The sequence below is a fragment of the Ranitomeya imitator genome, chromosome 1 (genome assembly GCF_032444005.1).
Source record: "Ranitomeya imitator isolate aRanImi1 chromosome 1, aRanImi1.pri, whole genome shotgun sequence".
Classification (NCBI taxonomy): Eukaryota; Metazoa; Chordata; class Amphibia; order Anura; family Dendrobatidae; genus Ranitomeya; species Ranitomeya imitator.
Genome location: NC_091282.1, coordinates 130,228,791 through 130,243,140, shown reverse-complemented (window position 1 = coordinate 130,243,140; position 14,350 = coordinate 130,228,791). Strand labels below are relative to the sequence as shown.

The 14,350-nt window shown below is 48.0% G+C and overlaps 1 protein-coding gene across 5 annotated transcripts in view; it reads right to left on the bottom strand.

Moving 5' to 3' along the window:
- ZFYVE16 (zinc finger FYVE-type containing 16) overlaps nt 1–14,350 on the bottom strand; it is a 103,893-nt gene that overhangs the window by 50,754 nt on the left and 38,789 nt on the right. The window lies entirely within an intron of this gene.

The following is a 14,350-nucleotide window of genomic DNA, read 5'->3' as shown; positions in this document are numbered from 1 at the left end:
GTGAAATTGACCTGAAGAGCAGAGGACATGATTTTAATTGACAAAAATATTAGAATTGTTGGTTTTTCCAACCAACCATTAAATTTAGCCCCTTTGGATCTAACTGCACATCTAGATTGCAAGTAGTTTAACGAAATCCGACAAAGTTACGTCTCGGGGATGACATGGGCACCGGAGTTCTGACCATTCCATCAGTTGTAGGAGCTGGCAGTACACAGCCAGCATGTGAGGAGTAACCAGTAGGTAAAAGTATTAAGTTACTTACCGGTAACGGCATTTTTCGGAGGCCAATGACAGCACCACGAGAGAGGGGATCCGCCCTTCAGGAACAAGAAACCTACAGATGCAAAGTGCGGCACCTCTCCCACGCATCAGTTGTATTTCAGAGCTTGAGAGGACCTCCACGGTTAATGGCACAAATATATAACCAATATATAGAAATATATACAAAATATATCGTTTTAACTGTAGTTTAATTAACACACGTGAAACCTTATAAGAAGGAATGCAGCCGCCACATGAAAGGGAGGGAACTAAGGGTGCTGTCATGGGCCTCCGAAAAATGCTGTTTCCGGTAAGTAACTTAATGTTTTATTCAGACTCCCATGATAGCACCACGAGAGAATTACAGAGATGTAAGCTACCTTGGGGGGGTGGACTATGGCCTGCAGTACCCTTAACCCGAAGGCGAGATCTGAGGAGCTCCCCAGGTCTAACGGATAGTGTTTAAAACAGGTGGAAGGAGAGGACCATGTGGCTGCCTTACATATCTGGTCGATTGACACTCCAGATCTTTCTGCCCAGGATGATACCATGGTCCGTGTGGAATGCGCCTTCAGATTCTGTGGAGCCGGACCCCCACCTGCAGTATAAGCTAGAGAGATAGCCTAATCCATTTGGCTAGCGTGCATTTTGATACTCAAAGCCCTTTCCTAGGACCTTGGAAGGACAAAAATAATGCATTATCCATTTTCCAAGGATTAGTAGCCGATATATATTGTAGTAGGCATCTTCGAACGTCTAATGTATGAAGCTTCTCTTCTTTAGGGTTAGAAGGGTTAGGGAGAAAAGAGGGAAGGATTATCTCTTGTGACCTGTGAAAGTGGGATGCTATTTTGGGTAAGCTGGGTCTGGGCTTAGGACTACCCTGTCCTGCAAGAATTCTGTATAAGGGGGAAGTCTGGAAAGTGCCTGAATATCCCCTACTGTACGAGCAGATGTTATTGCTATCAAGAATACTTTTTTAAGGGATGGCATCTTAATCGAGGCTGACTTCAGGGGTTCAAACGGGGCCTCTGTCAAAGCAGAAAGGACTAGGTTGAGATCTCACGGCATGCTTCTATTCTTGTGTCGGGGCGGACGCGCACGGACTTGGCTGCATTCTCCTTGCCCTGTCATCACCGGTAATATTGTATTCTTTGTACCGTATGTTGCTATTCTTGAACGGGTCCACGACATTCTTGTTGGAAGGTGATTGACGGTCACCCTGTGACCGGTGGGGGCAAACCTATGATAGTATATACCACGGCTATACCCCATGTTTGAGGTTTGTAGGTTTTTATAACCGTATTTATACTTTGGAGATAATATATGGGGTATCTCTTGGGCACAATATAGACTATGTTTTGTGAATCATCCTTACCCTATTTATTGCAGTCTTGGTCCCTGCGCTACCTATTTTGTGCACCATTTTTGTGTAATATTCCATTGTGATTAATCCCTCACTACATTTGTCTTCTTGTTGCTATTTTTATTAATAAATTTAGTATTTTGATATAAACACAGACCTATGTATCATCTGTTCTATTAGTATGCCCATTCTTGTGCTTGGGCCTAGCTCTCCCAGCGGCCTTAATAAATCTAGAGATCCAATAAATATTGGCAGTATTACAGGAAAATAGGGCCCCCAGGGCTGAGACCTGCTCTTTTAGTGTACTCGTGGAAAGGCCCAATTCCAAACCCTTCTGAAGAAATTCTAAGATCTGTTGCACCGGTACCCCCTCTTCGACACTAAACTCAGAAGAGGCTAGGAATCGCCTCCAGGTTCTAGCGTAAATTTTTGTTGTGATTTGTTTTCTACTCTTCAGAAGGGTGTCCACTAAATTCGGGGAGAAGCCTCTATTTGTCAACAATGACCTTTCAAACTCCACGTCGTTAAATAAAGTCTTGTCACTTGTGGATGGTTGATCGGCCTCTGGCAGAGCAGATCCGGAAGGTCTGGAAGTACCCAGAGATCGCATACCGACATAGTCCTGAGCCCTACGAACCAGGTCCTCCCCTGCCAAAATGGGGCGATTGGTATGACCCTTGCCCGGTCTTCCCTGATTTTTCTCACCACCAGAGGTAACAGGGCTAATGGCGGGAATGCGTTCGCCAGGGAGAAGTCCCATTTTGTTAGGAATGCGTCCGCTACCAGAGGATTCTCTCTGGGATTCAAGTAACAGAATTTCCTTTCTTTTCTGTTTCTCCTGTTGGCAAAGAGGTCTACCTCCGGTTGTCCCCATTTGTGGACAATCTGGTTGAAGATGTCCCTGTTCAAAGACCACTCTCCCTGTCTTAGGGTATTGCGGCTTAGAAAGTCTGCTCTTATGTTGTCCTTTCCTCTGAAATGAAGCGCTGTCAAAGATTGAAAAAGTCTTTCGGCTGTTTTGAAATAGGGGTTCTGATACTTGCATCAGAGCCTCGGAGCATGTTCCACCTTGGTGGTTGACATAGGCTACCGCCACTTGGTTGTCCGAAAGAATCTTGACATGGTGACCCTGTAGATATACGAGGAGCTTTTTAACTGATAATTCTATTGCCAACAACTCCCTCTCTTTGGACGAGTATCCCACCTGGGAGTCCCATAGTCCTTGGACTACGATGTCACCCATATGGGTCCCCCACCCTGAGGAGCTAGCATCCGTGGTTATTACACGGGTTATGTGGGTTACCCAGGGAACTCCAGAAGATAATTTGTCCTTGTCCAGCCACCACCTAAGAGACTTGATGGTTAACGAGCTCAACGATATTTGGCTCTGCAGGGACCCCCAAGGCTCTATAGTTAACTAAGACATTCTTCTGTAGGGGTCTAGTGTGAAACAGCCCACCTGACGGCTGGGATACATGACATCAGGGACCCTAATAGGAACATGGCCTGCCTGAGGGTCATGGAGGGTATATTAATTGCCTTTAACACCTGCTGTTGAATGTGCATTAACTTGTCTGGTGATAGACGACATTGTTGGGCTTCAGAATCTAGCAGTAGGCCTAGAAATTTCTGGACTCTTAAAGGCTGCAACCGGGATTTCTCAATTTATTATCCAGCCTAAATGCTCTAGCCTGGCCCTAGTTTTTTCTATTTGTGACAGGCAATGATCTACTGAATTACCCACTATCAGGAAGTCATCTAAGTAGGGGACAATAAGAATATTCAACTCCCGCAGATGAGCCATGACTTCAGGAACTACCGTAATTTGGTGAATACCCGGAGGGGCAGCCGATAAACCGAAGGCAAGCGCCATAAACTGAAAATGGCGGACTACCCCCTTCATGGACACCGCCACCCTCAGGAATTGCTGGAAATCTGTATGGATAGGTACATTATAGTACGCGTCTCTCAAATCGATGACCGCCATGAAACAATTTTCAAACAACATCTTTACTGATGAACTGATTGATTCTATCTTAAAGGTTCGATTGATTAGAAACTCACTTAGGGAACGAAGATTAATAATGGTTCTAAATGATTGATCAGGTTTATGAATGAGGAACAGAGGAGAGTAGAATCCTCTACCTCTCTCCGATTCTGGAACCTCCACCAGGACATTTTTAAGGCATAAATTCAAAAACTCTGTTTTCAATGCCGTCTGTTCAAGAGGGGAAGAGCGCAAGGGAGTTAATTTAAAGTTATTCCGCGGAATAAAAACTGAACTCAAGCTTGAGTCCATTAGCTATTACCGTATATACTTGCGTTTAAGCCGAGAATTTCAGCCCATTTTTTTATGCTGAATTTGCCCCTCTTGGCTTATACTCGAGTCTTACCCATGGGTCGGCACGGGAGGTGGAGTGGCAGCTGTCTAAGTATACTCACCTGCTCCTGGTGCGGTCCCTGGTTCCCCGGCAGCTTCTTCCTGGATTGAGCAGTCACATGGTACCGCTCATTACAGTAATGAATATGGACCCCACTCCAGGGGTGGAGCCGCATATTCATTACTGTAATGAGCGGTACCATGTGACCGCTCAATACAGGAAGAAGCTGCCGCGCCGGGGAAGCAGGGACCGCGCCGGGGAAGCAGGGACCGCGCCGGGGAAGCAGGGACCCCGCCAGGAGCAGGTGAGTACAAGCAGTGCATGATATTCACCTGCTCCCCGTTCCACCGTCGCCGGCCGCTGCTGCGTCTTCTGCATCCTCTACACTGACGCTCAGGTCAGAGGGCGCGGAGCAGGTGAATATAGCAAGTGCCGGGGGTGAATATAGCAACAGCATATGGGGCAAATGACTGTATGGAGCATCTCATGGGGTCATAATCCGCATTTGTGGAGCATTATATGGGGCAAATGTCTGTATGGAGCATCTTATGGTGCCATAATGACCATTGGTGCTGCATTATATGGGGTGCATTTTGAATTGAGCATCTTATGGGGTCCATCATAAACTGTATGGAGAATTATATGGGGCGTATTTTGTATAGAGCATCTTATGGGGCCCATCATAAACTGTATGGAGCATTATATGGGGCTCCTGATTCAATATGGATATTCAAAAACACTTAACCTACTGATGTCTCAATTAATTTTACTTTTATTGGTATCTATTTTTATTTTTGACATTTACCGGTAGCTGCTGCATTTTCCACCCTAGGCTTATACTCGAGTCATTAAGTTTTCCCAGTTTTTTATGGCAAAATTAGGGGTCTCTGCTTATACTCGGGTCGGCTTATACTCGAGTATATACGGTATGTTCCACACCCAGTCACTATTTGTGATCTCTAACCGTGCTGGAAGGAATGCCGACAATCTCCCAAATCCCCCAGCGCCCCCCCCCCCGGGAATTGCTAATCATTTGTCGGGCTTCTTACGCTCTCTTGAAGAGAGCCTGAACATAAAGCCCATACTTCTCCTTCGTTTAGCCTCCCATCTGAAACTGTCTCTAGCGGGTGATGATGTGTGTCTTCTTCCCTGACCAAACCTCCTATTGAAAGGACGTCCGTAGGACGTAGACTATAAATTTGGGAACTTTTTCTTATCCCCTGCCTTATCCAGCAACTTATCCAGGGTTGGACCAAATAGATACTCCCCTTTGCACAGGATAGCACAGAGTTTTGACCTTGATTGGATGTCCCCCGGCTAGCATTTAAGCCACAAGGCTCTGCGGCCGCGTTGTTAAGTCCTGCTGCTCAGGCCGCCATTCTAAAAGTCAATTGAGACATCCGATAGGAAAGCTGCAGTTTCCTGAATCACTGGCAAGCCACCTAAATTGTATCTCTAGCAGCCCCTTCTTTTAACTGGGACTCTAGTTGGTCCAGCCAGACCATCATGGATCTTGCCGTACAAGTTGCTGCTACCGCTAGTCTTAGGGAACCGGCCACCATCTCCCAGGTTCCCTTAAGGAAGGTCTCTGCCTTTCTGTCTTTAAGGGTCCTCATGTCTTCAAAAGGTAGCGAGGCCCTTTTTGATGCTTTGGCTACCGTGGCATCTAACTTGGGGGCTGTTAAATATTAATTATTAATTGAATTATTCTTATTCTCAATTCTGTACTGAGCACATTGCCTCTCGCTGACATTACAAAAGTTTTTTCTGTATATGTAGCTCAGAGTAATGTTAACAACATATAGAGAGAACACGTGTTCTATGAGACATGTATAATCTACGGCTTTTAGGAGGGTGGGGGGCTGTCACGTGGGGGCTGTCACCTCCACTCTCCACAGACTTCAGACTCACAGAAGAAATGAACAACCGGTAGCCATGATGACTTCTACTCCATGACATAGACAGACGCCATTTACCATTTAGAATCTCAATTGGACAATCTTTGTAAATACTTCAACTATTTTATGTTTTGCTGCAATGTGGGTTTTTTGTGGACAATCCAATAAACCACTACATTTTTTTATGAAAATATCATGACATTTTTCTTTAAGAATACTGCATCTGGTAAAGAGTCCTGATTAAATAAATGTGCGAAATAAGCATATTTAACAGGGGCTGTCCCAGGTATTAACTGCCGGATCCTCAAAGGGGTATCTACATTTAAGAGCTTGTGGTTAAGAGCCCCTCTTCTCTGGCTTTTTCCATTCCCGGCAAATTAGCTCCTGGATCTTTTCATTTAAAGGGAAAGACCTTCGCTTCCTTTGTTCCAGCCCAATAAACATGACCTCCTGCATGGATAGCTGCGGTTTGGATTCCGCTATGCCAATAGTACCCCTGACCGTTTTACCAGTTTATCTACTCTGTCTAGGGGCAAGCAAAAAACTAGCAGAGTCTTCCTTTGACGAAGAGGGTGAGAGAATTGAATCAGAGGAACGCTCATCTTTCTCTCCTTCCGCCGAAGAATCCGAGTTCAAAGGGGCTTTGTATCTTGAGCTCTTTACTTGAGACATGGACTTCAGGGATTACCTTACTTCTGCCCTGACTACATCTTTCAGGTTTGCAGTAACATTAGGAGATTCTTCTGCTACCTGGGGGAGGATAGTAAAAGAATATAGTCTACCTAGACGTAATGCCACTCCACCCCTTCCTGAGACCTCACAGTCTGCTGGATACAGGGGGTCCATAATATTTCAGGCACGAATCTGGTAAGGGGACTCCACAGTGGGCGCATTCCTTGTGTTTAGCCCTACCAGTGCACTTCTTCCCCTAGATAAAAAAAATATAAGGGGGAACCGCGTCACTGAGTGAACATTCACGTAGATCACTTACAAGTGCCTGCAGCAAATAGGTACCAAAATACGAGGGGGGATTTTCACAGTCGATGCTTCTGATCCCTGTCTGGAGGAGCTCTTACGACAGGACTAGTCACTCCGTCTGTCACGCTCTCTTTCTCCTTAGGCTTCCGCACATCTTCTAGCAGCTGAGGCTGCTGCTCATGATCACTCTCCATTGTGCACAGAAAATGAGGCCAGAAGCATGGGTCCTTCCCTGGAGCTTGCTTATATCCCCGCCTCCGGTCAGCAGATCAGCCTCGCCCTCCTCCGCTTGGCTCTCCACCCCTACAGGTGCACCGACCGGCCTGAAGGACGCGTGCAAGTGTCCAGCGTCCTATTCTGGTGGGCGCCGCCATCTTGGATTAACCACGCATGCGCACTAACCCTGGCGACCGGGAGAGCACACTGGCTCCACCTTCGACGTCACTGTGGCCCATCAAGGCTTCCTCAATGAGTCCGGACAGCGCCCACCATCACTCCCCGGCTCTGCACAGATCACCTCCGGCATCAGTGCACCGCCGGAGCAGAAGAACCCGCGGGAATACTTACCTGGCGCTGGCTTCCATGGAGACGGATATCCTCCGGACTCCGCTCCCTGCTGCAAACGCCACAGCCCAGCCAGGACCACCGTGACATCTCCAGGAACTCCGCACCGACCGAGGTAGGAGACCCCCCCGCTACCTGATCCGGCCGGCCTGGGATCCATGAGACTTCTTCTGAAGGATCCTGTCCCATCAGGAACAGGAAACCAACTGATGCGTGGGAGAGGTGCCGCCCTTTTTGTATCTGTAGGTTTCCTGTTCCTGAAGGACGGATCCCCTCTCTCGTGGTGCTGTCATGGGAGTCCGAATAAAAATACTTTAAAGATAGGCTGCATAGGTGGCTGGATAAACAGTTATTGCTGCTGTAGTAGTAGTACAAAGTTTTTTTTTATTTAACTACATGTTTTCAACAACAAACTGGCATCCTTATCAAGTAAAAAAAAAATTAGGAAAGAAAAAAACAGTTGTAATATTTTTAACTTGAAAAAGGAGCCAATTTATCCATTCGCACAGACAGTCTTTACAGCCACAAGACAGCAGCAACTGTTGTTTTTAAAGAGGTACTCCATATGCTCTTAGCTGAGCAGCATCATTTTTTTAAATATTTTTCTTCTCCACTAATAGGGTCAACCTATTGTTTGCACTTTCTTTCCCTCTACAGTACATCTTGAATGTGAGATGTCTTGACAGAAGGTGATCGCTCCCTTTGTCAGCCCATTGACATCCCCACAGAACAAATCTGGTGTGCCAAAAAGTTGCTATAGCCTCCATGTTTACCATATATTATTATTGATGTACTGCATTATCAATGCAATCAAATGACAGTAGGTTAAAGTACTCTGGTGAAACTAGGAAGCATTAAGAAAAAATGTTTTAAAACAAAGTAAAAAACAAGACAAAGTTTAAAAGTTTCTCAAGTAGTGTACATCTTCTTTCATACTGGGTTGCAATTCTCACAATTACCTAGACAAAACGTGAACATCCAAGGGGAGTTTGAGAACTGCATCCCATCAACAACCGCTATTAGGTTGACTATAGCATTCAGGAGTTGTCCCAAGTACTGTAGGTGAAAACCCCCTTAATAGTGAACAAAAAAATGGTTTACTTTTGAAAAGAAAACAAAAACTCCCATGAAAATGTTGTCATGGCCTACCAGCAGGAGTACATGCTAAGAAACAGAGATTTATGTGTACTCACAGTAAAATCCTTTTCTCCGAGCCACTCCTTGGGGGACACAGGACCATGGGTGTTATACAGCTGCCACCAGGAGGCTGACACAAAGTGGACACAAAAAGATTAGCTCCTCCTCTGCAGTATACACCACACACTGGCTCCAGCCGAACCAGTTCCGTGACAAAGCAGTAGAAAACAAAAAGAACAATATTAGAGTACACCAACGTCAAACCAAAGAACATACTCAAGCCATTAGGCCAACAGGATGGGTGCTGTGTCCCCCAATGAGTGGCTCAGAGAAAAGGATTTTACGTGGGGAAAACAAAAATCACTGTTTCTTCTTGGCCTCATTGGGTGACACAGGACCATGGGACGTCCTAAAGCAGTCCGTGGGTGGGGAAACTGACAGGATAAAACAAACCTCACGCACCAGCCGTCTAGAGATGTGTTACCGCGGCCTGCAAGATTCATCTCCCAATGCTCGCATCTGCTGAGGCCTGAGAGTGAATGTTGTAATGCTTTGAGAAGGTGTGCAAACTGAACCAGGTCGCAGCCTTGCAAACTTGTTCCGCCGACGCCTTGTGCTGAATGGCCCAGGAGGACCCCACTGCACGAGTGGAGTGTGCCTTAATCCCCGCTGGGATAGCCTTGTTCCTGACATAGCAAAACTCTTAAATAGCCAAGCGGATCCACCTGGCTACTGTGGCCTTAGAAGCGGCAAGTCCCTTCCTGTGACCCTCAGGAAGAACAAAAGTCGTCCTTTTTAAAAGCCGTTCGTGAGACGTACCTTCTGAGAGCCCTCACCAGATCCAGGGTGTGAAGAGCTCTCTCAAAACGGTGCACTGGAGTCAGGCAAAATGAAGGCAGGACAATATCCTCGTTAAGGTGAAAGGAAGAGACCACCTCGGGCAAGAAAGATGGAGAAGGTCTGAGAACTACCTTGTATAGGTGAATCATTAGAAAAGGAGCTCGACAGGACAGGGCAGCTAACTCCAATACCCATCTGATTGACATCACCGCGACAAGAAAAGCCACCTTCCATGAAAGGTGGGTGAGAGATGTCCTGCAGGAAGTTCAAAGGGGGATCACTGTAGAACATTCAGGACCAGGTTAATGTCCCAGGGGTCCAAAAGCATTCTATAGGGGGGTACCAAATGGGAGACCCCCTGAATGAAAGTCTTCACCTGCAATTTGGAAGCGATCCTGTGCTGGAACAAGACAGATAAGGAAGAAATCTGACCTTTGAGGTCCGAGTCCAGGCCAGTCTGAAGAAACTCTAGGATTGCCAGAAAAGAGAAAACGAGAGGAGAATGACCATGGTCCCTGCACCTTGCGAAAAAAGACTTCCAGGTACAGTCATAAATACGCATGGACGCAGGTTTTCTGGTTCTAATCATGGTGGAAACCACTTCTTTAGAGAACCTGGATTGGGTTAAAACCCAGGATTCAACGGCCATGCCATTAAACACAGCCCCTGAGTTCTGGTGGTAAACTGGGCCCTGTGAGAGCAAATCTGGTCGATCCATAAGGCGCCAGGGAACGTTGGCGATGAGCTGTACCAACTCCGTGTGTACCACGGCGTGGTCAGTCCAGAGCGACTAGGATCACGATCTCCTTCTGATTTGATCTTCCTGATGATCCGTGAAAGCAACGGAAACGGGGGGGGGGTGAACACATACGGGAGACTAAACTGACGCCACGGAAGGACCAGTGCATCCGTCCCAGTGGCCTCTGGATCTCGGGACCGAGCAATGAACTCTGGCACCTTGGCGTTGAGTCTTAAAGCCATCAGGTTGACGTCTGGAGTCCCCCAGTGATGACAAATCTGCTGGAAGAACTCCAGATGCAGCGATCACTCCCCCGTAGCGAGACCCTGGCAGCTGACTGAGGAAGTCTGCCGCCCAGTTTTCCATGCCCGGAATGTTGACCGCTGAGATGACCGAGTGGCTTCTCTCGGCTCAACGGAGAATGTGCTTCATCTCACACATTGCAGCCCTGCTGCGGATGCCCCCCTGATTGTTGCTATATGCCACGGCTGTGGCATTGTCCGATTGTATTTGGATTGGGCAACCCGCTAGGAGGTGATGGAACCGTCGCAGGGTCAATCGAATTGCCCGGATTTCCAGAATGTTGATAGGGAGAAGTGTCTCATGAGGAGACCAAAGCCCCTGGGCAGTGTGATGTCAAAAGACAGCCCCCCCAGCCCAGGAGACTGGCGTCTGTGGTGACCACCAGCCATTGGACCAGAAGGAAAGATTTTCCCTGGGTGAGGGACAACTGCAACGTCCACCACCTGAGCTCCTGCCTGAGCCGCAGAGACGAGTGGCACAGCCGGTCGAAAGAGAACGCGTTCCTGTTCCAGGCTGCCAGAAGCACATGCTGAAGAGGTCGAAGATTTAACGGGGCGAAAGGAATAGCTTCCATCGCTGCTACCATCCTGCCCAGGACTCTCACACAGAATCGGTAGGAGAGAGGATCTGGGCAACAAAGTGCCAGGGCTCCATGTCGAAGGGCCAACACCTTTTCTCAAGGGAGACTCGCCAACCCTCGGGAGGTGTCCAGGGTCATTCCCAAAAAGGAAATCTGGTGAGCTGGGACCTGGGAAGATTTGTCTAAGTTTATCAGCCAGCTCAGGGCGAGAAAGTGTGTCCAAGGTGATGCGGACGAACTCTGCGCATGCTTGGAAAGATGGGCCCTTGACAAGGTGGTCATCTAGGCATGGTACAACGACCACACCCCAAGAGTGTAGAATGGACATGATGACTGCCATGACCTTCATGAACACTCTGGGAGCGGTGGCAAGGCAGAAGGGCAAGGATATAAACTGGAAATGTTCCTCGCGGATGGCGAAGTGCAGAAACTGCTGGTGAGGTGGGAAAACTGGGATATGCAGGTAAGCATCACGGATGTCGATTGACGCTAGGAACTTCCCCTTTTCCATCGAAGAGATAACAGAACAGAGGGACTCCATCCTTAAGTGCAGGATCTTGAAGTGGTTGAGAAGTTTCAGGTCCAGAATGGACGGCACCGTTCCGTCTTTCTTTGGAACTACGAATAAGAGTAGAACCCCTTGAATCTCTCGTTTTCTGGACCGGAACAATGACTGTTTAGGCGTAGGGAATCGATGGCTCAATAGAAGGGTCATGCCTGTGCTTCTGTTTTTTTTTTTTTTTTTTTTTTGGGGGGGGGGGGGGGGGGTAACTGGAAGACACCAGGTCACTGACCCATTCGTCGTGAACGACAGAGAGCCAGGTATGACGAAATAGGAGTAGATGGCCGCCTACTCTGTTGGAATTGACGGGTCATTGAGCTGAAAATCTATGGGACCTTCCCTTGGACCAGGATTGAACGTTTCTTCCAGGACTGGTTGGACTTGTACGCAACTTGGGGGCCCCTGTCTCCATGGGATGAGAGTCCCGAGCCAGAGGAAGTAACTTTATTGGACCAGACAGGAGTGTTGTGAAAGGACCGGAACCACGTCTGTTGTTGCCGACGAAATGGTCGCTTAGTTCTGTTGGGGGAGGAGTTTACTTTTCCCTCCTCTGGAGATGAGCTGATCCAGCTGCTCTCCAAATAAACAACCGCTCTGGTAAGGCAGAGATGTTAAGAACTTTTTAGCAGCAGAGTCCACTCCCCATTCCACAATGCCCATCTAATGGTGATGGAGTTTGCAGCTGCAAGAGCGGCACAGTTAGCTGCGTCCAGGGAAGCGTGTACCAAATAATTCCCGGCTAGGGAGATCTGGTTTGCCACATCCGCTGCCTCCGGGGAAAGATCACTATCCTGAATGGTTCTGGTCAAGGCATATGCACAAGAGACCATAGCCTTAGCTACCCACATTGCAGCAAAAGAGGGAGAGAGCCGCGTCTGACGGTTCTAAAACTGAACCGCCAGATTTTCTGAAGGTCCATGGGGTCTTTAATGGAAGAACAGTCTGGCAAGGATAGGAGGGTTTTGGTGGACAGACATGATACCGAGGGATCTACCGTAGGAGACGGCACCGTTCCGTCTTTCTTTGGAACTACGAATAAGAGTAGAACCCCTTGAATCTCTCGTTTTCTGGACCGGAACAATGACTGTTTAGGCGTAGGGAATCGATGGCTCAATAGAAGGGTCATGCCTGTGCTTCTGTTTTTTTTTTTGTTTTTTTTTGGGGGGGGGGGGGGGGGGGGTAACTGGAAGACACCAGGTCACTGACCCATTCGTCGTGAACGACAGAGAGCCAGGTATGACGAAATAGGAGTAGATGGCCGCCTACTCTGTTGGAATTGACGGGTCATTGAGCTGAAAATCTATGGGACCTTCCCTTGGACCAGGATTGAACGTTTCTTCCAGGACTGGTTGGACTTGTACGCAACTTGGGGGCCCCTGTCTCCATGGGATGAGAGTCCCGAGCCAGAGGAAGTAACTTTATTGGACCAGACAGGAGTGTTGTGAAAGGACCGGAACCACGTCTGTTGTTGCCGACGAAATGGTCGCTTAGTTCTGTTGGGGGAGGAGTTTACTTTTCCCTCCTCTGGAGATGAGCTGATCCAGCTGCTCTCCAAATAAACAACCGCTCTGGTAAGGCAGAGATGTTAAGAACTTTTTAGCAGCAGAGTCCACTCCCCATTCCACAATGCCCATCTAATGGTGATGGAGTTTGCAGCTGCAAGAGCGGCACAGTTAGCTGCGTCCAGGGAAGCGTGTACCAAATAATTCCCGGCTAGGGAGATCTGGTTTGCCACATCCGCTGCCTCCGGGGAAAGATCACTATCCTGAATGGTTCTGGTCAAGGCATATGCACAAGAGACCATAGCCTTAGCTACCCACATTGCAGCAAAAGAGGGAGAGAGCCGCGTCTGACGGTTCTAAAACTGAACCGCCAGATTTTCTGAAGGTCCATGGGGTCTTTAATGGAAGAACAGTCTGGCAAGGATAGGAGGGTTTTGGTGGACAGACATGATACCGAGGGATCTACCGTAGGAGACGGCACCGTTCCGTCTTTCTTTGGAACTACGAATAAGAGTAGAACCCCTTGAATCTCTCGTTTTCTGGACCGGAACAATGACTGTTTAGGCGTAGGGAATCGATGGCTCAATAGAAGGGTCATGCCTGTGCTTCTGTTTTTTTTTTTTTTTTTTTTTTTTGGGGGGGGGGGGGGGGGGGGGGGGTAACTGGAAGACACCAGGTCACTGACCCATTCGTCGTGAACGACAGAGAGCCAGGTATGACGAAATAGGAGTAGATGGCCGCCTACTCTGTTGGAATTGACGGGTCATTGAGCTGAAAATCTATGGGACCTTCCCTTGGACCAGGATTGAACGTTTCTTCCAGGACTGGTTGGACTTGTACGCAACTTGGGGGCCCCTGTCTCCATGGGATGAGAGTCCCGAGCCAGAGGAAGTAACTTTATTGGACCAGACAGGAGTGTTGTGAAAGGACCGGAACCACGTCTGTTGTTGCCGACGAAATGGTCGCTTAGTTCTGTTGGGGGAGGAGTTTACTTTTCCCTCCTCTGGAGATGAGCTGATCCAGCTGCTCTCCAAATAAACAACCGCTCTGGTAAGGCAGAGATGTTAAGAACTTTTTAGCAGCAGAGTCCACTCCCCATTCCACAATGCCCATCTAATGGTGATGGAGTTTGCAGCTGCAAGAGCGGCACAGTTAGCTGCGTCCAGGGAAGCGTGTACCAAATAATTCCCGGCTAGGGAGATCTGGTTTGCCACATCCGCTGCCTCCGGGGAAAGA